Here is a 23,902-nt window from a genome sequence, read left to right as displayed (position 1 = left end):
TTCCAAAGATAAGTTCATGCTTATATATTTCAATTGGATTAAACCTGTTATAACTAATCGATCACTTGATACTCTTATCTTGTTCTATATCAGAATTGTATCAAAATTTATTGTCTTGTAATATCACAATTCATTTGCGATATTTTCTATTTTAATACTCTTTTAATTCATTAACTTTCGGGAAAAAAATGTAAAAATTTCAAACCTTTTTGAGCCTAGAATTATGAGGCATATGGGTTGTCAGATCATGTCAACATGTGTTACTAACAATTGACAGAACTCGACATAAAATGTCCAAGGCCAAAAATGTTCGAATTATTTTTTTATTATGAGATATTCTGAAATAAACATTTAGATAATTAATGGAAAAAAGAAATTCTAATAAAAAGTTATATTTTGTTTTAAACACTATATATATTTCATAAAGAACTATGTATTTTAATAATATGTATAACACAGAAATAAAAAGCAAACAAGTTTAAATTTATAAGCTTTAATTTAATACTAGTAAATCCATTTTTATTTGTTTAAAATTAGAAAATTAAATTTTTCTTCTTTCACAGTTTATATAGAAATATATATTTCAAAGCTATTAAGTTAGAAATTTTCTATTAACATACAATTAGATGTCATAAAATTACTTCTAAAGAAGTGTTTTTTTTGTTAGAAAATGAAATTCCCTCTCGGAACATTTCAAGAGTAAAAGTTAGCAAAAAACAAACAAAAAAAAAAAAAAACAGTAGTAATAGTGCTAAAAGAATTATAATACATTTCTTCAATCGAATTCTGCAAGAAACGCCTTCTTAAGATTTCAAAACTATTGTTCAGAAAAGAAAACGCTAAAATTTAATTTGAGCTTTAATAGGAAGTACTTGTGGATTGCTCTGCTTTTCTTGTTTCTAAAGAAAGTCATTGAAATAGCATTTTATAATGTTTGCTTTGCCCGAATGAATTGACATCTATAAACATATTCATTTTACGGTAATTGAAATGTAAATGAAAGAAGAGAAGAGCTTCAAAAGAAGATGATTCAGTTTTTCTTAAAAACTGCTTCACAAATGACATGACAAACAATGAAGCGAATTTTAAAATACGTTTTTCCTCATTTCTAAAGTATTAATATTCAGTTATGAGCGGAAATGTACAAAATGTGAATTTAATAAATTTCTAATTTATGATCTTTCTTTGAAGAAGAATGTTTTTCTTTATAGCAATAAGTATTATGCTTTTTACTGAACTGAAAATGAACGTTTGGAATGCAAATATGTATTTAATTTATGATTTGCTAGGACCTTACAAGATTGCTTTTAAAAATCGTAATATAGCAATTTTTCAATAGCAAATAGCAAAAATATTTCAATTTTCCTACCCTATAAAAATCCCCTACCCTATAAAAAAAATTTTCAATAGGGTAGGGGATCACTAATACCACATTTTGAGGTCACGAGATTACATATGAAATAAAACCTACTGAAATAAAATAAACAGTTGGAGCTGAACTGCTAGTAATTATTTAAAATTTAGCAGTTCCCAATTATTTGAAATTTAAAGATATTTATTATGCTCAAAATGTTTCGGTTATTTTATCATGGAAAAATGAATCCTATTAGCTGAATCCAAAAAAAAAAAAAAAAAAAAAAAAATTGGAGATGTCTCGTTATTTGCTCATAGAGAAGGAGCCTGTTTATTCGGCGTTTGTTGTTTCTTCGAAGTTATTAATCTGTTAACTTTTAAAATTTTATCAACCCCCATACAAAAATGTGAATTTCAATCTTCTTAATGCTATTTCCCAGTATCTTTGCCACTGCACTTCTTTGGAACTTGAAAATGGTTGCATCTGAAGTGAATTCATTATCTAAGGAGAAAATTTTGTTGATTGAGATAAAACTTCTTAGCTATATGCTGGAATTTGATGCTTTAATATTTTAAAACAAAGGATAACTTGTGAGCCTGCTACGACTTGGTTTTTATCGGAAAGTTTTGGATCCCTGTAATAAAGTTCCAAAGATAAGTTCATGCTTATATATTTCAATTGGATTAAACCTGTTATAACTAATCGATCACTTGATACTCTTATCTTGTTCTATATCAGAATTGTATCAAAATTTATTGTCTTGTAATATCACAATTCATTTGCGATATTTTCTATTTTAATACTCTTTTAATTCATTAACTTTCGGGAAAAAATGTAAAAATTTCAAACCTTTTTGAGCCTAGAATTATGAGGCATATGGGTTGTCAGATCATGTCAACATGTGTTACTAACAATTGACAGAACTCGACATAAAATGTCCAAGGCCAAAAATGTTCGAATTATTTTTTTATTATGAGATATTCTGAAATAAACATTTAGATAATTAATGGAAAAAAGAAATTCTAATAAAAAGTTATATTTTGTTTTAAACACTATATATATTTCATAAAGAACTATGTATTTTAATAATATGTATAACACAGAAATAAAAAGCAAACAAGTTTAAATTTATAAGCTTTAATTTAATACTAGTAAATCCATTTTTATTTGTTTAAAATTAGAAAATTAAATTTTTCTTCTTTCACAGTTTATATAGAAATATATATTTCAAAGCTATTAAGTTAGAAATTTTCTATTAACATACAATTAGATGTCATAAAATTACTTCTAAAGAAGTGTTTTTTTTGTTAGAAAATGAAATTCCCTCTCGGAACATTTCAAGAGTAAAAGTTAGCAAAAAACAAAAAAAAAAAACAAAAAAAAAACAGTAGTAATAGTGCTAAAAGAATTATAATACATTTCTTCAATCGAATTCTGCAAGAAACGCCTTCTTAAGATTTCAAAACTATTGTTCAGAAAAGAAAACGCTAAAATTTAATTTGAGCTTTAATAGGAAGTACTTGTGGATTGCTCTGCTTTTCTTGTTTCTAAAGAAAGTCATTGAAATAGCATTTTATAATGTTTGCTTTGCCCGAATGAATTGACATCTATAAACATATTCATTTTACGGTAATTGAAATGTAAATGAAAGAAGAGAAGAGCTTCAAAAGAAGATGATTCAGTTTTTCTTAAAAACTGCTTCACAAATGACATGACAAACAATGAAGCGAATTTTAAAATACGTTTTTCCTCATTTCTAAAGTATTAATATTCAGTTATGAGCGGAAATGTACAAAATGTGAATTTAATAAATTTCTAATTTATGATCTTTCTTTGAAGAAGAATGTTTTTCTTTATAGCAATAAGTATTATGCTTTTTACTGAACTGAAAATGAACGTTTGGAATGCAAATATGTATTTAATTTATGATTTGCTAGGACCTTACAAGATTGCTTTTAAAAATCGTAATATAGCAATTTTTCAATAGCAAATAGCAAAAATGTTAATACAGTAGTTTTTAAGAGGATTTATCTTTACATGTGAAGTTTACTAAAAATACATGTAAAAATAAATTTCGTTCATTATTTAAATGTTATATTACATTGAAAAATAATAATATTAACACTATTTTCAATAATATCGTTACTTGAAAAACAAAATATTAGAAAAAAACTATTTGTGATATGCTTAATTTTTATTACATTTCATTTTAATTTATATACCAACTATGCAATAGAATAATTTATTGTTTTGAGGAATTTGCCCATTTTTTAAGGTAAGTTGAAATATTCGAGAAATTTCTTCAGATATGGAATGGATGACATATTATTACTATAAAATATCCTCAAAAACTGCAATATTTTAATAATAATAGTGAGTATATTATATTATATTTATGTAATATAATTATATTATGCAGTAAATATATGTTTGAAAATATCTATAACATTAATCTTAGATTTTGAATAATATCTATTAGCTACGAACATGTATAAATCATTAATTGAAAAAATTAACTCATCATTTAAACATTAGAATAATTAAGCATAGAATGTTTATCAATTGAAGTAAAGTTTTAGTTAATCTTGAGCTGTTATCATGAAAGAACCAAATTTCAAAGACTTTCTTTAAACAAATATTTTGTCAGCATTGTGGGGACTCTGTTATATTAACAAACAGAATTTTTAAAAATTCTTCTAATATCTTTTTGGGTTATATCAAACATACTTAACATACATGATTAGACAGGAAAAAGAATTGAATGGATAAGTTAGAATTGAATGGATAAGTTCCAGAAGGGAATGAAATCCTAATCGTTTAAAGGTACTGTAGCAGAAATATTATTTCCCAGGGAAGAAAAAAAATGTTATAAGAAAATGATTTGATACATTAAAAAAGAAGGAAGTATTGGCCAGATATGAACCTGAAAAGTTTATATTATTTAACAAAATAAAAATTGAGAAGGTATATTAAACGAAGAAATCAAATATAGTTTTTTTGTAACCTGAATTCATTTACTGAAACATTTATTATTTTATGAATTATATCTTATTTGCTTTACTAAAGAAACCTTTTAAATTTGCTAGCGCTGCGTATTCAAAAACGATAGTAGGCTGAATTTCTTAAACATTTTTTTAAAAACGTGAGCATATATTTTTTATTATTTAGTGGTATAAAAATATTGGTATTTTAAACATAAATCCTTAAGGGATTAAAAACTTCTTGATTTTCAAAGAAATGGAAGTAAGTATTAATACCTAAATAAGTAAGATCATAATATAAAGCTTATTCATGCTTTTATCAAATGGGGTAGTAAGGCTTTAAGGTATTTTCAATAAACTGGGAAAAAAAATTAGAAATTAAAATTGGTAAACCTTTGTTTAAATTTGCAAAATTCAATTTCTTATTTTCCCAGTGGCTTCTTAAAATGTAATCACAATGTTGTTCATTTTTAATGTGGTTCACTTTATTTTTTCGCACTAAGAACAAAAATATTCAACAATTTTTTAAAAATTTATTCTGTGTACTGCAAACAATCTTATCATAATTTTAAAATCTTTAAAGGATAAAAATATTTCAAGTAAGCAACGATAATAAATAAAAATAAAATATTATTTTTTAATTCGCGTTCAAAATGTTTTTAAAATATAATCTGTCCAAAAAGAAAACGACTTTAAAAATCCCTGATTTTTAAGAATACTTTGAATGCGCCCCTTTCAATTTGCGTTTTTCCACAATTTATACGTCGATTCAAATGTATCCTCCGTTTCTTGAATGACTATTGGAATCGTTTTTCGTCCCGTCTGATAAATATCACGGCTAATTTTTTTACCTTTTTTTTTCAATTCTTTGACTTTTCAAGATGGATTTCATTACACGGAACGAAAGAATGTCTGTGGACTCAAATCTGGACAGTTCCAACATATACTTGAACTAAATTTGAAAGATTCAATAAATTCTGAGTAGCTCTGTCACAATTCATGTTTTGCTCATGAATCTGGAGACTAAATATAAATTTTTCTTTATTGGGATTCGATATTTTCTTCCAGGTGGTATCTAAAAGTTACCAGAAATTTGGGGGAAAATAGTAGTTAGCGACGGACAATATTTCGAATCATGAATAGGTAATCACTTTTTAGACTAAAGCTTCAAAATTTCAATGAAAACGATGGAAGCTAAGCTGTACAACTAATTTGAATTTCATTTCATTGGAAATGAAGCAGGAATTATGATAAATTATCTTATATTGATCACATCTTAGAGAAATCACTTTTGAAACAAATTGGAGAAAAAAATCAATATAACTATCTTCTGTTCATATCAAATATAGAAAACAACTCTACCAATTGGACATACGAAGTATTATCTGTATATATCAGCAAATTACAAAGACATCTCCAATAAGATAATAAATAAGCGACCATAACTACAATGGACGAAGATCTTGAACGACTGTAGTTTTTTTCACACATATTTGCCCATTATACATCAATCCAAAAATGTTCTGCAAAGGTCTTAAGAACATATATCTTTTTAACTTAAATATTTTGGATTTATCACAAATCCAGATTCATTAAGAAAATGAATCATCCCTCACATACGAAAAATATTTTCTCTTGAATTTACTTCAAATCATAAATAATTATTTAAATATTATTTTTACATTTTGCATAATACCCTTTAATGATAGAAAATTACTGATTTAAATCTTCTAGAAATGAAAGCATTTAGATTACCCCCTTTCAAAATGATTCACTTTGTATGATTACCACAGTCACTTTTTAAAGTATTAATCATTAATGATGTTCGTGATCTTCTGAATGAAGATTAGAAATGAAAGAGCCTCTAATAATATTTTCATCATTAAATGAATTTACACTCATGTCCATAAATTAAAGATAATTCAGAGTCACGCGGAAATCGAACTCTAAAATATATCACCCGTAAAATCACTGCACGCATCTTCAAAAATCATATGCAAATTGCAGGTAGACACCAGATGACACCGATAGCGTCATAATGACGAGAGTGTAAGAGAGTGATGTATAAGGAATACAGGCAAAGAAGTAAAATTGTTCGCAAGAGCTTTATAAGTCTTTCAGTACAATAACCGCATATTTATGACGCAAAGGACGCATTTGGATGATTTTTTAAGTGGTAGAATTTCGGCCGTCTGGAATGTGGGCGTTCCCAGCTGGAAGAGTCAGAGGAACTTGTAATCGTCCAGAGTATCATCTCCAGGCTTTGACAACGATTCCAAGATGATGGAAATGGGAGTAGACGTTACAGTACATGTCGCCCTCCGAATTACAACGATGAATGAGGACCGGTATTTTGCAGTTGCTGCCAAAAGAAACAAATAGGGCATAGCATCAGACCTATCTCGTTAGCCTTCTTCAGCCACTGATACGACAGTTTCAAGGCAGATTGTGTACAGACACTTGGTCTATATGCTCGTAGGCCTGTTAGATGTAATCCACTTACTGCAACTCACTGCTGCCTGCGGTTAGCCTGGAGTAGAGAGCATGCATTATGGACACCGCAACAGTAGGCTTGTGTGATGTTTTCCAACGAGTCCAGGATTAGTTTGCAGTCTGATTCCCGCCGGTCGTTTATATGGATAGCGCCAGGTACCCGTTTGCACCAAGAGAACATCATTGAACGATACCGTTACAGTGGTGCAGGATGTCTCATTTGTGGAGGAACTATTCTAGGTTCCAAAATTGACCTGCATGTTCAAATTGGAACCATGACAGGCCAAATCTATTGGGACGTCATTCTGGAACAACATGTACGTTTGTTTCGGGGCGCCATGAGCGCAGAATTCGTGTTTATGGATGACAACGCCGTTCTCACCGTGAAAACATAGTAAACGAATGCCCTCGATCGGAGGATATCACCCGTATGGACAGGCCAGCATTCTCACCGGAATTGAATCCAGTAGAGCATGCATGGAACATTCTTGGCCGACGAGTTGTAGCCCGTCAACCACCTCCTACATGTCTACCGGATTTTCGGAGAGTATTGCTTGATGAGTGTTGTAATATTCCCCCAAGATCAGATCGATAATTTGATACTCAGCATGCCTAGGCGTTGTACGGACTGTATTGCATCATCTGGCAGACATAGTATGTAATAACCATCATACCAACCATGTAATATTGGTTTCGAAAATAGGTTTTTTTTTGTATTTTGCTTTTTAATTTTTTTGTAGTTTTTATTTTGTAAATAATTGCAATTTTTATTAATGATATCAAACATATAGCATCTTTTTTTGCTCTTTACCTTTTGTTTAAAAAATATGCTTTACAAATAAGTCACATTTGTTTTTCATCCGCCTCTCTCTCTTTTCCTGAACTTGCATTATCCTTAATTTATGAAAATGAGTGTAATTATATTACAATATTTTTATAATTGACGATGAAATATTTTAAATATACGAAAACGATAACGCATTTAGAAATTCTCATAATATGAAGAATAAAATTTAAAGGATATTCTAGACAGGATTTGTCTTAAAAACATTATAAAAATTCAAAAAAGTAGAGATTGTGTAAAAGTAGAGATTTTCAGTTTTCATGATGATTAATTCAATTGTATGATTGCCCCACTCAAGTTTTCAAAGAATTAATCATTAATCAGGTTAGTAATCTTTTGAGTGGAATTAATTTGATTATATTACAATATTTTTAAATGGTGATAAAACATTTTAAATAAACCAAAAGCATTATATACATAGAATTTCTCATAATATGAAGAAAGAAATTCCCATGGTTATTCCAGACGGAATTTGTGTTAAAGACATCATAAAAATTCATCCACCATTAAAAATGGAAAAAATTTGCTTTTCTTTGTTCAGCTATTATTGGTCTCCATAAATCTTAATCTGTTCTCATGTTTTTGCACGAATTAAGTAAACAAGAATCATTCAAAGTAAAACATAAAACTTTCTATCGCAGAGTTCTTTTGATCTCAATGTTTGCTCATTTAAGGGGAACTTCCTACTGTTTGCACTTTCAATAAATGTTTCATAGCTGTATTTTAATATTTTGGACAAAAAAAAAAAAAAGATTTCCATATCAATTTGTGATCCATATAAATTCATGAAACTCTGTAGATTTCTTTAAGTGTTAAGAAAATTTTGTCTTAAATTATTTCCAAAGACAATTGTAATTCAGAGTAATGGGTGTAAATTAAAAATGTGTGATTAGCAAGTTTTTACATGTCTTCATCCTTTAGATAATAAAAATATAAGTGTTGTAAGTTTTTTATTCATAGTATTTGGCTGACTGTAATTAAATATTAAGATCGCAATCGGAATATTAAATTAGTATTAGCAATCATTTTTATCATTTGCATTCTTAAAAACAAATTAACTGCTAGAAACACTAATATAATTTTAAAAATATTTTATTAGAAAAATTTATTATTATTATTTTCTTATTCAATGCAAATTGTATCCGCTAATGTAAGGAAAACAAATCTTTTATTAATTATACTATTAATACAGAGGGCGATACTTTTTATAATTCCATTATGAAGTAGATGAAAATAATAGATGAGTTTCAGGAGCAGTTATTTAATTATTTTCTAAGTCCCGCATCTCACAAGACAAAACGAAAATACACGACACTCGCTTAGAATACAATCTAATAATGACACCCAAGAAGGACCATGGGAAATATACCTTGAAGTTAATAAGGTAGCGCCATCTGTTGTATTAAAAGAGAAAGTAGTAGAGTTATGTAACCGCTACATTATTAAGTATCATGGCAAAACGCCCGAACAGTACAGTCGGTAAGGCACTGGCATAGCATCCACGAATGTTATTAAATATCACACTTGTGACGTCCGCTGCTATAGATTTAAACAAAATTGACTTAATATAAAATTTTCTAAATGCATACATTTAATATATATTATTAATGTTTATTACATTTTTTTCTGTAAAACTCATTCACCCATTGACATATTAATATGCAGTGAGTGGTATTCAATAAATAATTCAAATGATAAACCAGGCGCTAACCACAAATGACTCGCTTAAATATTCCCTTTCTATCTCAGAATGGTCATTGTCATGACAGTAGAAAGCGTAAAATTGCAATTGTTTCCTAAGAGTCGTCACCGGTCACTGCATAACCCTTCTCGTAGGAGATATATACCATCATTTGAAAGGAATAACTTGTTATCACCATTTTTTGCCCAACACTGAAGCGAAAAACTCATTTTTGTATTCGTCAACTATAAGTTTTTTTTTCTACAGTTTCATGACTTATCTCCCTCCAAGTTAAATATCCCATAAGGATAAGGAATACATTCGTAAATAATGTTAAGACACTGAACAAATATTCTAATTACGAGTCGAGCACAAGTTGGGATAGTAAATTCTTCGTAATATCATCCATTAATATCACTGTGAGATAGATGAAGAGACATATCCAACAGATGGGGCATCTAATAGTTGCCTGGAAATCACATGGTACGAAGGGAGCTCAAAATCAGAAGTGAGAATTAAATTGTATGTTTATGAAAGGTTTATACAATGGGATTTTGATAATAGAGTTTCTAGCCTTCTTGAAATCTATGCAATCGATTGATTATTTTCAATTTTGTTAAGCATAATATTATTAAAAGTCAGAAAAAATGGAATGTCACAACTTTCTTATCATGAAAACAAATAAGGAAATATAAATGAAGTATAAAATGGGATAAAAAGCGTCTAAAGCAGATAAATAATATGATATGGACAGATACAGAATAAATAAATGTAAATAAAAAAATACAGAAAGAGAATTCAAGTGCTTACAGCCATAACGCAAAGTGCACCAAAGAAACAAAACTATCCCTTTATTGAAAAATTATGAGAGTACGTTTTAGTTAAGATGAAATAAAGAGGAACATTTGATGAGAAAATGAAATTCAAGACTTCCATTGGATAGCTTTCAACGCTTAGAAAACATGGTTTTAGATAAGTGCTGGCCTAAAAGCACGATGAATCTGCAAACGCAGATAACAAAGAAAACGAGAAGTTTTCTCTTGAATTTTAATAGTAAAAAGGGATAATGTGCCGAATAGATTTTTTTTTATTGCAAGGAAACTGGCTTATTTTAGAAAGCAACAGGATGAAAAATAAGAATAATATTGCAGGACATAAAATATTCAATCGCATAAGAAGATTACATTCAAATTTTTCATTGGATAATTTTCAATGCTTGAATTTAAATAACGCATGATGAGTTTGATAGTACAGATAAAAAAAGGAAATGCGAAGTGTTGTCTCGAAAATCAATAGAATAAAGAAAATATTGCGCCGAAAAATTTATTATAGGGAGATGAGATTATTTTAGAAAATCATGCCAAAAGCAGCAACAGTATGAATAATAAGAACATGATTCCAAGCCACAAAACTCTAAAAAATAATTTTACCTTTAATTTAGCAGCCGATGCTGGTGAAGTTAAAGAAGCTTCACTATCTTACATGTTTGATCATAATCCTTAGAAATCTAGATCTTAAAAAGAAATCCAGAGATAACGAAATTATTTCAAAGATATGGAGTTCGGGCGAAATGTTCTTCCCAAAGTATAATTGTTTATAAATTGTTTCCCAATCACCATGGAATACTTAAAAAACCATTAATTATTAATGAAAGTACTGATATTGTAAGATATTAGAATCCGAGCCTGGATCCTCAAAACGTATTGAAGGACTTTTCAAGGTCAGCATATTAGATTATTCCTCCAAATAAAATTAAAGCATTTCCTCTACAGTTTCCTAATCCTACTTGCGGATCAAGAGTTTACAGCTATTAAAAAAAAAACTGTACTTGCGCACATTTCTGTTTCTTCTCATCGACTATGCAAGCATTTTAAACTTATTAAAGCCTCAAAAACTTTAAGCAGGGCCATTCAAAAATATTCAAAACATCCTAGATAAAAGTCATGCGCAGACTACGTTAAAAGTGCTGTAAACGAAGAACATTTTCCTGCAATTGAGGCGGAAGTTGTGACGGCAGTTGGAACTGCAAAATTAAAAGTGAAGAAAAACAAAGATCTTATAAGCGCAAAAATTCCATGAAATGTAGAATAAAGAAACCAAGAAAAATAAAATAAAAAAAGGATGTTTTCTTCTGAAAGACATGATGTCGAAAGACGATCAATACGAACTTCTTGTTTTAAAGGTCGTTTTATGAAAAGGAAAGATGTTCTAAAAAGGGTCCTAAAATAGTATCAAAGTTAAATTGTGGTTTTTCAGCTTAGTGAGAGCTACAAAAACATGGCTATGACGCACTTAAAAAAAATTCTGAGGGGATAAGAAAATAAGCATTTCACAGTTTTTTTTTTATCACACCGCTAACAAAAAAAATCTTGATTGATGAAAGTATAAAAGAGTATAGTCATATGTTTTATTTTTAATGCACATATAAAATTAAAGTTAGAAATTATGTAGTTAATTATTTATTATCAGAGACCTATAGAACAAATAAATACAATATCCCAAATATCCCAAAATGTAAAATTGGATTGGGCTGCAGACAAATTCAATTAATAAATATTCTTTTAAATGGAATATGATCGTTTCTCCAATCAATTACTGTATCCTACAGAATGTAAAAAATAACGTAAATTAAAAAGTTGTAAAATTCAACTACATACGTGCCCTCTAGTTATAAACTCTTACCGTAAATTATCAGTTTCAAATTATAATTCTTAAAAAATTACGTTGAAAAAGTTACATTATATAAATTAATTATTCGTGCGGCTACTTCATTTAAATTATACTTTTGTTTTAATAAAAGTAATTCTACTTTTAATTGAATTATATCATTTACAAATAAATAAATCATATCATTTACAATATCATTTCAATAAAATGTCATTGGAGTTTAGTACCTAAGTCAGGGTTTCTCAAATTGTAGATCGTGACCCATAGATAAATCTCGAGCCAAGTTTCGGTGGATCGTGAAAAGATCTTCAATGTATTTATAAAGTGTTTTTTTTCCTGATCAAACGTGACGTGCAGAAATAGATCTTGAATGATTTTGCAGAATCCAATTATTTTCAAAAATATGACGTGAGCTCAAAATCTGCATCAAGCTATTGTAGTAACACGATAAGAAAAAGTGCAATTCGGAAATAAGCGACTTAGATCAGCTCAGACACTGTCAGCCCAAGAAGAATAAAATTATGAACGTTCAATTCATTACTAATGCTCAGTTCAGCGTATTTGCCTTTAATTTTGAAGCGAGACGCTATTATTCGTGAAAGTATTGATGATATTTTATAATTACTGTTCTTTTTTTGAAACAAAACTCCTTTTAAAATCATTAAACATCTTACGGAAAGAACATATGCAGCTCGTCGCAATCTAAACTACTCAAGGGAACATTTATAGAGTCGGTTTCTAAATATTATGTTGAAATTTTTGAAAGCTTGTGAATCTTTAATCGGAGAATTCCTTCTCAGTAACTCTTAAATTCATTATTTTTGCACTTTATGGCTGAATGTGTTATATAGTTATCTTTTAAATAGAAATTCCTGACATGAAAGTTTTAAAGCCTGTCTTCTATTGCCAAACTTATTGACGTTTTTCACAAAAACAATGCACAAACTAAAACCTTATCTCTTTGTTTTTTTAGAGAAAGATTTGATTTTAGTTTTAAACTAAATGTCCATTACATAAAATCAATAAAGCCAATAAAATCTGTACTGTTATCGTTTTTCGGATCAATATTAAAATGAGCCATAATAGAAGCTTTGAGATAGGTCCCTTTCTGATGGTTAGAAACAACTAGTTTTACAGTTTAAGTAAGCAGCTATTTCGGAAGAGCTATTGATAACGACAGCCAATCCACTGTGGTATTCTGGCGAGTTGATACTGATGGGAATAGGTGAATAAGGATTTAATTAAAAGATTCCGCTTTGTGACTTAAATTTTAAAGGCATGTATCGAGAAATTTTAAGTCATAGTAAAGCCGTAAGTCATTTTAAGTTGTAGTCGATGTTGTAGTACAAATCTTATTACCATAAAATCGTCCCATAATTTTCTTCCGTTTACTTATTATTTATCTTATGACTGTACCTAAACTTATTTATGTTAAACTGAGAAAATAATTTAATAAATTGTCGTATTACATAATCAATTGTCCGGACGATAGCAAACTGTCTTACGGTCTCATTTTCAAGTAACAATTTACTCAAGTACTAAGATATATTTTACGTAGTAATAAACTATTTTCACTATTCATGGCATAATAGAATATTAAGAAGATGTACAATGTTCTATACATCTAAGAGTGTTCTATACAGTGTACATCTCACTAAGATGTACACTGCTCTCACCAGACACTTTTCTTTCTAGACGTCTAGATAATAGGTTCTTCTAGGATTGAATATGATTTGAAATTTTGTTATTAGCAAAGTTACAGTGTAAAATCTAATAGAACAATGAGGAATTATTTATGATAAATATTGCTGTTTCAATTTGCTTCCCGTTGAATAAAAAACTAATTTTTTTAAAATTCGACAAGGTTTGTAAAGTGAAAACGGAAGGTGGAAAAAGGATTGCACAGGCGAATTTATTATAATAGTGAATATATTTTAAAATAAATTCACAATTTATTCAGCAATCATTTAAAAATATATACGAATGTGTCTGACAGATTATCAACTTATATTTATATGCCTTGTATGCAACTTGCATGTAGGCATGTATTATATTGTCTAATATAAATGTGCTCAACATGAATTTTTAAATTTTTGGAATGAATGTATGAATGGTGAATAGTTTCACTGGATGAGCTGAAATTCTGACAGGGCTAAACTGCAAACTTAAAATATAAAATATAATAGAACAATGTGGAATTATTAATAATAAAAGTTGATGTTCCAATTTGTTTTATGTTTAAACAGCGCATAAAAAGCTAACATTTTTAAAATTTGACAAAGCTTTTAAGTAGAAAACCGAAGGTGGAAAATTTATTTCATCAGTGATTCATTATATTAGTTAATATGTTTTAAAATAAATTCACAATTTCTTAAGCAAAATTCAAAAATATATTAGAATATGTCTAATACATAATCAGCTTACAGCGATATATCTAGTATATAGACTATATATATGGTTATACTACATAGCCTAGTACAGATGTGATTAACATAGATTTGTAAGTTTTTGGTAATGAATGCATAAATAGCGAATATTTTCACAGAATAGTTTGAATCTATAGCAAAGTTAAAAAACAAAAACTTTAGCGTGAGGATATTGAGATATTTGAATGAATTGCAGTATTAGAAGTAAATAGGATTAATTTGTAATTTTTATTAAAGTGACAGCATGGAAATGAATATTTTAATGAGGGTGTCCTCTAAGGTAAATAGTTTTTAATAAACTACATGTTTTGTTGTTTTCAAAGTCTTAGAAATTACAAGCCTTAAAAAAAATTATCGGAATCAATTTTTCAAATAATTGAAACAAACTTGTTCTTTAAGTTTTTTAGAAATTAATATTCATATATGTAGTTATTTATTAAAAACAGGAAATATCCAATTTCCAATTTATTAAATTCAAAATTTCAGTACTTTTCATCTGATTTCAAACTTGTTAGATTTCTCAATACAACTTCTTAAAAGCAATTTTTCGAGGAACGAAATCTTTTTCTCATTTTACTTTGAAAACATTTGCATTTTGAATTTACATGAAATATTATTGTTGAAATCTTTAATATATAATAGTCTGTTGTTATTAGTGTATAAATCATTTGTCTTGTTTGGGCTTTAGTGTGTTTTATATACAAATAAAATAAAGTTGATACTATTCATTTTTAAATTCTAGATACTGATAACTTACTTTCACATTAAATAAAAGAGCGCTGGAGCACCCTTTTAATCTGAATATGTGAGGATTCTTTGAGAAAATATCTTAAAAATTTCAACAGGCGTTGAGTAACTTAAAACAAGAGTGCCAATTTTAATGCCAAATTCCGAAATCAGAATAATAAATGTTCATTCCAACTGGATAAAAAGTTATTTTCTATTTCATATATTTGTCTTATCTTATCTTATCTTATCTAAGGATCTTATTATTTAGAAACATAAATAAATAAGGCCAATAACATCTATGTCAATATTCAATTCTCCAAAAACTTAGAAGAGAATATTTGACTATTAAATATATTTAATTCTCATATACTCTTGAGTTCTCTGTTAGAATTCGAGAATGTAGTTCACGCTACTTTCGTTGCGATAGTATATTTCAAAATCTTTAAACCCTATTTTTACGGAGTTTTTAAGAAGAATTCAGACTCAATTAAAAGTTTGAATGCAGGTAGTTTAGACTAAGATGAATGAATCTGGAAATAAAATAATAACCATAATGAAATCTGGCATGATATCTGATGATAGACGTTTTATTGAAAAAGAGAGTCTTCTGTCTTGATAAATTTCTCTGTATTCTTCTTTTAAATCTGTCGTTTAGCTGAGCCCTCGGTGGCTTCATTGCGGAATATTGTCTTCGAGAGCAAATGTTACTAAATTATAGATTCGATTCAACAAAAGATTTACCATGTAAGAGCAAGTCTAATTTAAATTATGTATGTCAAAGTCTTATATATTTCTGCTACTTTAATGGAGTAGTTCGGAAACCTGAATGCTGTCTTATACCAGTATTAGTATTTAAGTGGCATAGGCTCATTCCCAAATAGCTTTTGCTAAGCTTTGAAATGGAACGTTGACCCTATAAATCAATCATAATAGCAACGTTAAATTTTTCTTTCTATTCTTAATTGATTATTTAATTACAAAATTTATATCCTCAAAGAATTTCTAGAAATATAATGATTAACTCACTCACATTTCCTTAAAACTCATGAATTTTTATTTTAAATGTGTTTCATGACGATATATCAACGCTTCATTTATTTTTTCAAACATAATTCTCTAATGAAAAGCTAAATAATTTGTTATTTAATTGTAATTACCTTGCGTTTCAAATCTATTTAAAATCAACATTACGATATTATTGGAATAAAACTCTCAACATTTCATCTCAAGTATTGAGATCTACGCTGTAACACACCTCTTATTCAAACTTCTATATCACATTAACTAAAATATATTTTAAAATTCTGATATTTCAAGTTATATCAGGCATGTAAAAATAGAAATCTGCGCAAAAAAAAAAAAAAAAAAAAAAAACTTTTTTCTTTATAAACTGTATATTGTAAGTCACAGTCAGGCCTTTCAGAGAACATCAAATTAAATTTTTTTTAAAAAATATAAATTGCAAATCAAATTAAAAGCACATACCACTGAGAAAAGAAAAATGTATGATGAAAATCTCTCTCTGCAACTGAGAAAAAAAAATCCATCTTTTCTTTTTTAAAGAGTATTCGAGTAACTACGACATAAACAGACCGTGTGACAATAAAAAAAATGTCAAAAATAATAAATTGACATAATTTAAAGTCAATATACAAAATATAAAATATTTTTCTCTGAAAGCTAAAAAAATAACCTCTTTATTATATACAACATATAATTGAAATGTTTCTCTTTCCAAGATTTTATTTTCTTTTTCAAGAACATGATTTTAATACTTTCTCTTACAAGGGTATGCTCGACAAGTGCGTCGAATTACTTAATTTTTAGTATATAAAGCAGCAATTAAACGAAAGTATTAAATAATTTAAAGCGTAAAAATCACTTAAAAACGCTTCCTTATTTTAAATGCACTTTATGTTACTCTAATGATTGAAATAATAATGAATGTTCCAAATAGAAAGTATCATCTATATAGGAAGTTAAGTAAATTCGCAGGGTTAAGGTTATATATACTCTTCTATAGTACGATTCTAAACTTCAGTTTATATTTTAATTCTCCACTTTCATGACCTTTGTCTTTCACTCATTTGTGCAATCTTGTAACTATATATCTGTGAATATTAAATAATCGAAAATCGAACGAGAAATATAATTATTTAATTGCTCCCAAGAGCATTTCACCATATTCTGGTTTAACACCATGAATTATAAACAAAACGAAACTGCAAGCTGTCAATCATTCCAATAAAAAATTTATATTCGTGTTCGCATTCGCAGAATTCTTTGTTTCGAACATTTGACGTAATTTTACTCTGAAAGTTTCATTTATGTAATCATTCAATGACTATGTACCTGTCATTTGTTCCTACATCGTTATCAGTATGCCATGTGTTAGATATGTTACATTTTGATTTCTTAATTATTGTTTTTCGTGGTTTCCATGGGATTCAAACTATCTTTTGCTTATCTAAATTATAGTTTAATTTTCTAAATAGTATTTGGAATGCTATATTAGCTGTCACAGAATAAATATCATATGGTACAAAGTCAGTAATTTCAGTCAAACTATTAAATGGTTCCAAGTTTTTGAAGAAAGTTTTTCAAAATTTAATTTGATTATAAGCACTGTTGAAGCTCATTTACTTATAAGTTGCTCTTTCCTATACTGAGAAAATTTCGTTACTAATTTGCTTTTTAATTGTAATATTTATTCATATTATACATACTTCTGAATAGAATATATATTTTGGAATATTCCTTTCTCCAAATAATTAAATAATTTATACTGTCTTAATATGATAAAAAAGTTGGGAAGAGTGTATATATAATATATATATATATATATATAAACAAATTTTTTTCGATAGAGAAAACGAGATGTTTGATTTTAAAAATAAACTGACTATAAAATATCTTTGCAGCCCATTACATATAATTTAACCTATGCAAATGATCCATTTCATTACTAGAACAAAATATTTTATGATATTTCCATGAAGATATTTGATATTCTGAATGTCATGTAATATCTTAATGGCATCGTAATAATGCATTCTCTGCTAATAGGTTTATGATTGATTTTTGGAACATTTTACAAACTTAGCCTTTATTTAAAAAGTTTCAAAATCCAGTTTGATTAATTACTGTTGCGATTTTCTAATAATTTAAGGTTTTCCTTTCTAAATATTTTTATAAGTTGTAAAACTGCATTCTAAATTTTTAAATGGAAAAATAATTTTATTCCAGTTATTTAATAGTGTCTTTCAAATATTTAAATAAGACATATTAAACGTAGTCTCTGGATTAAAGAATGAGTGTTTTTGGTAATTATTTACTAATATAATTCATCAGATATTTACTTAAGTACGATTCATAAATTAATTTCACGAAATTAATTCATGTTATCTTTTTAAGATATCTCCGTTTGCATGTAAATAAAAATTCCGCTTCATTAAAGGTGATATGTATTTAAGATTTCGTTCTTAATTTTGTTATTATGAATGAAGATTTATATGTACGTATAAAATCATTAAGACTGAATAAATAAACAAATGACAAAAATACTCTCTTTGTAAAAATGATATATGAATTCCATTTATATTAATTTCTCAAAAATTGATTCAAGGAAAATTGTTTTCAATTAGCTATTTCCAGATTTGGTGGAAAAGTAATTTTCTTATTCGTGTAAATAAGTAATAAAGCAATTAAATGTAATAATGATATATTAAAATATATATTATTTCATCTAAGAATATCTACGAAAAAGATACGATATACATAGTACTTTTAATAAAAGACAAATGACATTATTCTCTAAACATATGGCATAATAGAAAAGCGTAGCACATTTAAGTAATAAAATTTAAAGTTTATAAATAGATTATTATAAGTGAATATTTGACGAATTGAAATAAGGGAACCAATTTTAATAAAATAAAACTTATATATATCTTATAATCTGTACAAGCAATGCGTATGTGACTAGTTTAATTTTCTTCCGTGAAAAGAATTGTAAAAAGTTTTCTATTTTCTCTTTTTACGAAATTTTAGCGGAGTTACGAATATATCAAATGATCATTAATAAATTAAAAATATGTAAACACGTTCAAAATGAATTGTATTTTTAAACTCTTATGTTAGGAATTTTAATTATATGACATTTTATTTTTATTAAAATATATTTTATAAAATATATCATAATTTTTATTAAAAAGATGTATATATTCACATTGAAATTTTTATAAAATTTGATTTGTTAAAATCATTTTAATTCGTAATTCTCGCACAAAAAATTTCGAATCGCTCAATACTTTAAGATACGATAAGGTAAATTTCTGAACAAAAAACGAAGTAAGAAGCACCATATTTTTCTGATAAGCAGCAAAATAATTTTTTTTCAAATAATTACTATAATTGAAATTAGTCTGGAAATTACGAGTAAATATAAGAAATAAATTTCTTTAAAGAAGAAAACGGAAAGCAAGGTCATTTGAAATTAATTTTCGAAGTGCTTGTACAGGATATTAAAAATCTTTAATATAAATGTGCATCCTTTAAAGTGCGATCAATAAAGGTTCCAGAGTTTGACCATCAGAAGAATTCAATAATGTTCTATTAGATTTTAAGAAGATAAATATAGATGAATTTGAATTTAAAAAATTACAAATAGTTTTACATGAATTCAAAAAATTTTAATATGGATTTGAATCGTTGAAAGTGTGATCGAAATAGGCTTCATCTTAAAATTCCTGATCAATTCGAAAATTTTACTAAAGAAAACTTAGATATGAACTATATAAATCAAATAAATTTAAATTAATATCATTATCACCTTAATAAGCATTATTATAAACCTTCTCATCTTTAAGCAAAGAATTAATTGAGGTATTCGTCTTTATCTCTTTTAATAAAAACATCTTTGCTTTATAAGTATTGTTAAAGAAAGTGTTCTTTAATGAAAATATAAATAAAAACAATATAAAAGTCAATTAAATAAATAATAACAATAAAATTGTTTTAATTTATGTAGCACAATAAAAAAAATACTCACTCCTCGATACCTAGAAGACGAGGAGCAGTTGTCGTCAGGGAGTTTTCCAAAACAGCAGAACTTTGGCGACGGAATTCGGAAACCTCAGTCAGAGAAGCTCTCGCAAGTGAATCTGTGCTTTGGAAACTGTTCCAGAAAAGTATTTTATCCCGGCTCTTTAGCGATGTGATTGGTTCGCAGGTACAGCTCTCTCACCAATGGGAAGACGGAGCTTCTGGTGACGTTATTGTGGGGGAGAGCACCGCCTTCAGTGTTTCTATAATCTGCTTTTGGAATTCTTTTTATTCTTGTCTCAAATCAGTTTCTTTTAAAGATGGACTAGTTTCCACACAAATAGATAAGAATAGTTACATGCCCGAAATGTTACCAAAGTTGTCATGTTTTACAACTAGTTTTCTGAATCGAATATTCCATTGTGGGATTTTTTTTCTTTAAGAAAGCCAATACCCTTATCATGTATTTTTTCTTTAAAGGACACAAGTGACAAATTCTGGGCCATTCATTTCTCTAAATAATGGATGAAACTGATAAAACTTCTGTTCAGTATACACTTTATTTCTTTTTTGTGATAGATGGAAATTCTATGTTAGAAGAATTAGAGGAAAAAATAACTATTGTATTTGAAGAGTGTATGCAATATGATAAAAATGGCAATATATGTTTAGACAATATGATGCTTCAATATATAGATTATTAAAACATAAAAATTGATAGAAGCAATCATATCAATTAATTTATTGATACTCCTATTAAGATATTTCAAATCATTCGGTTTAATTTAATTCAAAGAGTAATTTTACATTTCAATTTGTTAAAAAAATATAGTATAGTTACATAAAAGTCTCTTTTATGAGACACTTTTACCTGAGGGTAGTAAAAAAATTATTTGAGGCTAATTAAATTAAGTGAATGGCATAGGTGATAATTTTGATTTAAACCAATATTTTAAGACTTATATCACCGAATAAAAAAATCTCTAAAAAATATTTCAGGAACACTAAGTAGCGGCTTTTCGCACAGGCAATAAAGGCGCTCGCCTCATGCTTTGACGTCCCTTGGAGTCCCTAAATCTCTTCAGTGTATGTTTGAATGCATAGCGAATTAGAAATATTCTTTCGTTAGAAGAACTTAAAAAAAATTCTCTGATTTCATTTTGCCAAAATTCGTTACTGGAAGTACTAATAAAGATTTAAAGCGTTCTTGTTTTAAAACATGGTAGGAGAATGTGATACAAACCGTGAAGACTGTTGACAAAAGTGTTATTCTTATTTGGCAAATTTTGATGGATATCTATAAAGTCCGTGTGTATTTTAAAATATGCATAGGAAAATCATTGCTTTAGAAATGAGTAGAGTAATGTGATGTATATAACCCACATGCAAATCGTATAGGATATCACAGATGTACAATATTATATATATATATATATATATATATATATATATATATATATATATATATATATATATATATATATATATATATCATTTTTCTAAGCCAGATATGATTGGGAAAAATAATTCCATTTCCGGGGGCCATATATTCTTTTTAAGAGTAGGAAATATCTCATAAGGCTTAAGGAAATATCTCATATAGCATATCCTTTCCATTCCACTGAGGTATTTATAATGAAACAAGTTCACAAAAAGGAATTAGGAACGTTTGTGTATTGATTTTAGAAAAAATTATTTTTTGATTCTTAAATTTTGTTTTAGATTTTTAGGCTTACATTTCTTGTTACAGCTTAACCTTTTAATTGGCGAAAGATGAAAACATATAACAAATTTTTTGAGCGCACGTATTAAAAAAAGTAAGATGTGTATAATATACTTATATGTTCTTAGAAACTTTTAACCAATCAATTAATTCTTAGAAATTTATATTAATTATTACCCAGAAATCTGTGCAAGAAGTCGTGCCACAATACCCTTGTAAAACAATTTGGAGTTGTAAATCTCCAATAAAAGCCAATGATAACTCCTTTCTCCAATAGCACCCTACCATGTAAAGGGTTAAACCAAGCAAAATGCTGAATATGTGTGATAGTAAATTGTGCTATATTGGCTGAACTGCAGTCTCTGATGAAATGAATTTTAAATTATTTCAAATCTAAGGTTGTAATAATTATATATTGAAGTTGTAATACAATTTAATACATATTTTTTCTTTTAATAAAGCTATGTATATATATCTACAAAATTAATATTACATAAAAAAAATCTAGATGATCAATCTGCCAAATTTTTTATAACCCTAAATTTACGAAATAACCACTGTTACAAATAGGGGAAAATTATATGGGTACTCTGTAAATCATGAAAGTACAAAGAAACTTGACAATATCCATAAAGAATTGGTCATTTCAATATTGTTATGTAAGCTAAAATTTTATATTGTATTAAGAACACTGGGTTATTATAAAAAGATGTGCTTGAAGATATATTCAATGAAGTGTTAATAATTTAATAAAAATAAAATACTATTGATAAATGCACACGAAAGTAGATTTTTATCTTAATCATTTTATTTTAGGCTTTAATGCAAAAATTAAAGGAATTTATAAAATTAAGAAATATTTCTTTTTATAAAATAAAGATTAATTTAGTATAGTTAATAAAAGAATTTTAAAGACCAAACAAAAATTTTATAAAATAAGATATTTTTATAGAATAAAGATTTCATTTTTATATAATTTATAAAAGGAAATAATGGAATTTAATAAACATGGATTTTAAAAATGATTGATATGATGATGCAATTGATAAATGTACAAGAATGTAGATTTTTTTTTGTTTTAATAATTTTGTTTTCGCTTTAATGCAAAAATTGTGTGGTATCTTCAAATCACTATTTAATTTTGCTAGAAAGTGATATCACTCGTATTCCATCAATATTTAATTACATTAAGCAATAAATAAATAGTTATCTAAAATATTAAATGAAATATTTTCATAGAAAATACATAAATGTGCAAGTCTGACTACGATAGTAAGTTATTAAGTGAATGGCAAATTGTTTACAAAACTTCGCCTTTATAAACATGAAACAAGTTAGATAAAATTGTATGAAAAATTTATTTTAAAATGTGAAAGCCTAAAAAATTTTCATTAATAATGTAAATCATATTACGTACATTTTATTTTATAAAATACATTATGGTTTCTGCTTCTAACTTAAGAACTAAATATTTGAATCAATTCTTTAGGAAGTATTAAATGTTATTATAGAGTTTTCAAAATAATAAATATTGTGCATTTAGAAAAATATTTTTAATCTGAATTATTAGAAGAGCAATATGCTCTAATACATGCTGCTAAAGAGGCAATAAAATAAAGTATACAATAAATATTTAATTTGACGCGCTAAATTTAGTTCATATAATAACTGTTTTGATTATTCAGTTTCTTCGTAAATTTACTTTTTCTCTTCATAGCTTACATAAAAAGAGTTCCATTTTTTTCAGTTAGGAAAAAAATCAAATGAAACTTGAATTAGGAAAAAACCTCAAATTTCCTTCTTAATAAAATTCAATCCTGCATTTATCAATATGGAGAATTGTTGTTCTTCAATCATCCAAAGCGTACATATGATAAATAGAACTTAATTCTATTATATTTAGAAATTACATTTATGGCTATAGTCTATTCGGTTCATTAACTATTTGACTCAAGACGAGT

General features: G+C 27.3%; 1 protein-coding gene across 1 annotated transcript in view; it reads right to left on the bottom strand.

Moving 5' to 3' along the window:
• The window catches only part of LOC129964253 (uncharacterized), a 201,852-nt gene extending 181,526 nt beyond the window's left edge, over window positions 1–20,326 (bottom strand). The window contains exon 1 of the mRNA XM_056078999.1: window positions 20,226–20,326. The gene's annotated coding sequence lies outside the window, so the exon portion shown is untranslated. The remainder of the gene's footprint in view (window positions 1–20,225) is intronic.
• Window positions 20,327–23,902: the final 3,576 nt, after the last annotated feature.

This window comes from Argiope bruennichi, chromosome 3 (genome assembly GCF_947563725.1).
Source record: "Argiope bruennichi chromosome 3, qqArgBrue1.1, whole genome shotgun sequence".
Classification (NCBI taxonomy): domain Eukaryota; kingdom Metazoa; phylum Arthropoda; class Arachnida; order Araneae; family Araneidae; genus Argiope; species Argiope bruennichi.
This window is presented reverse-complemented; position numbering and strand designations above follow the sequence as displayed.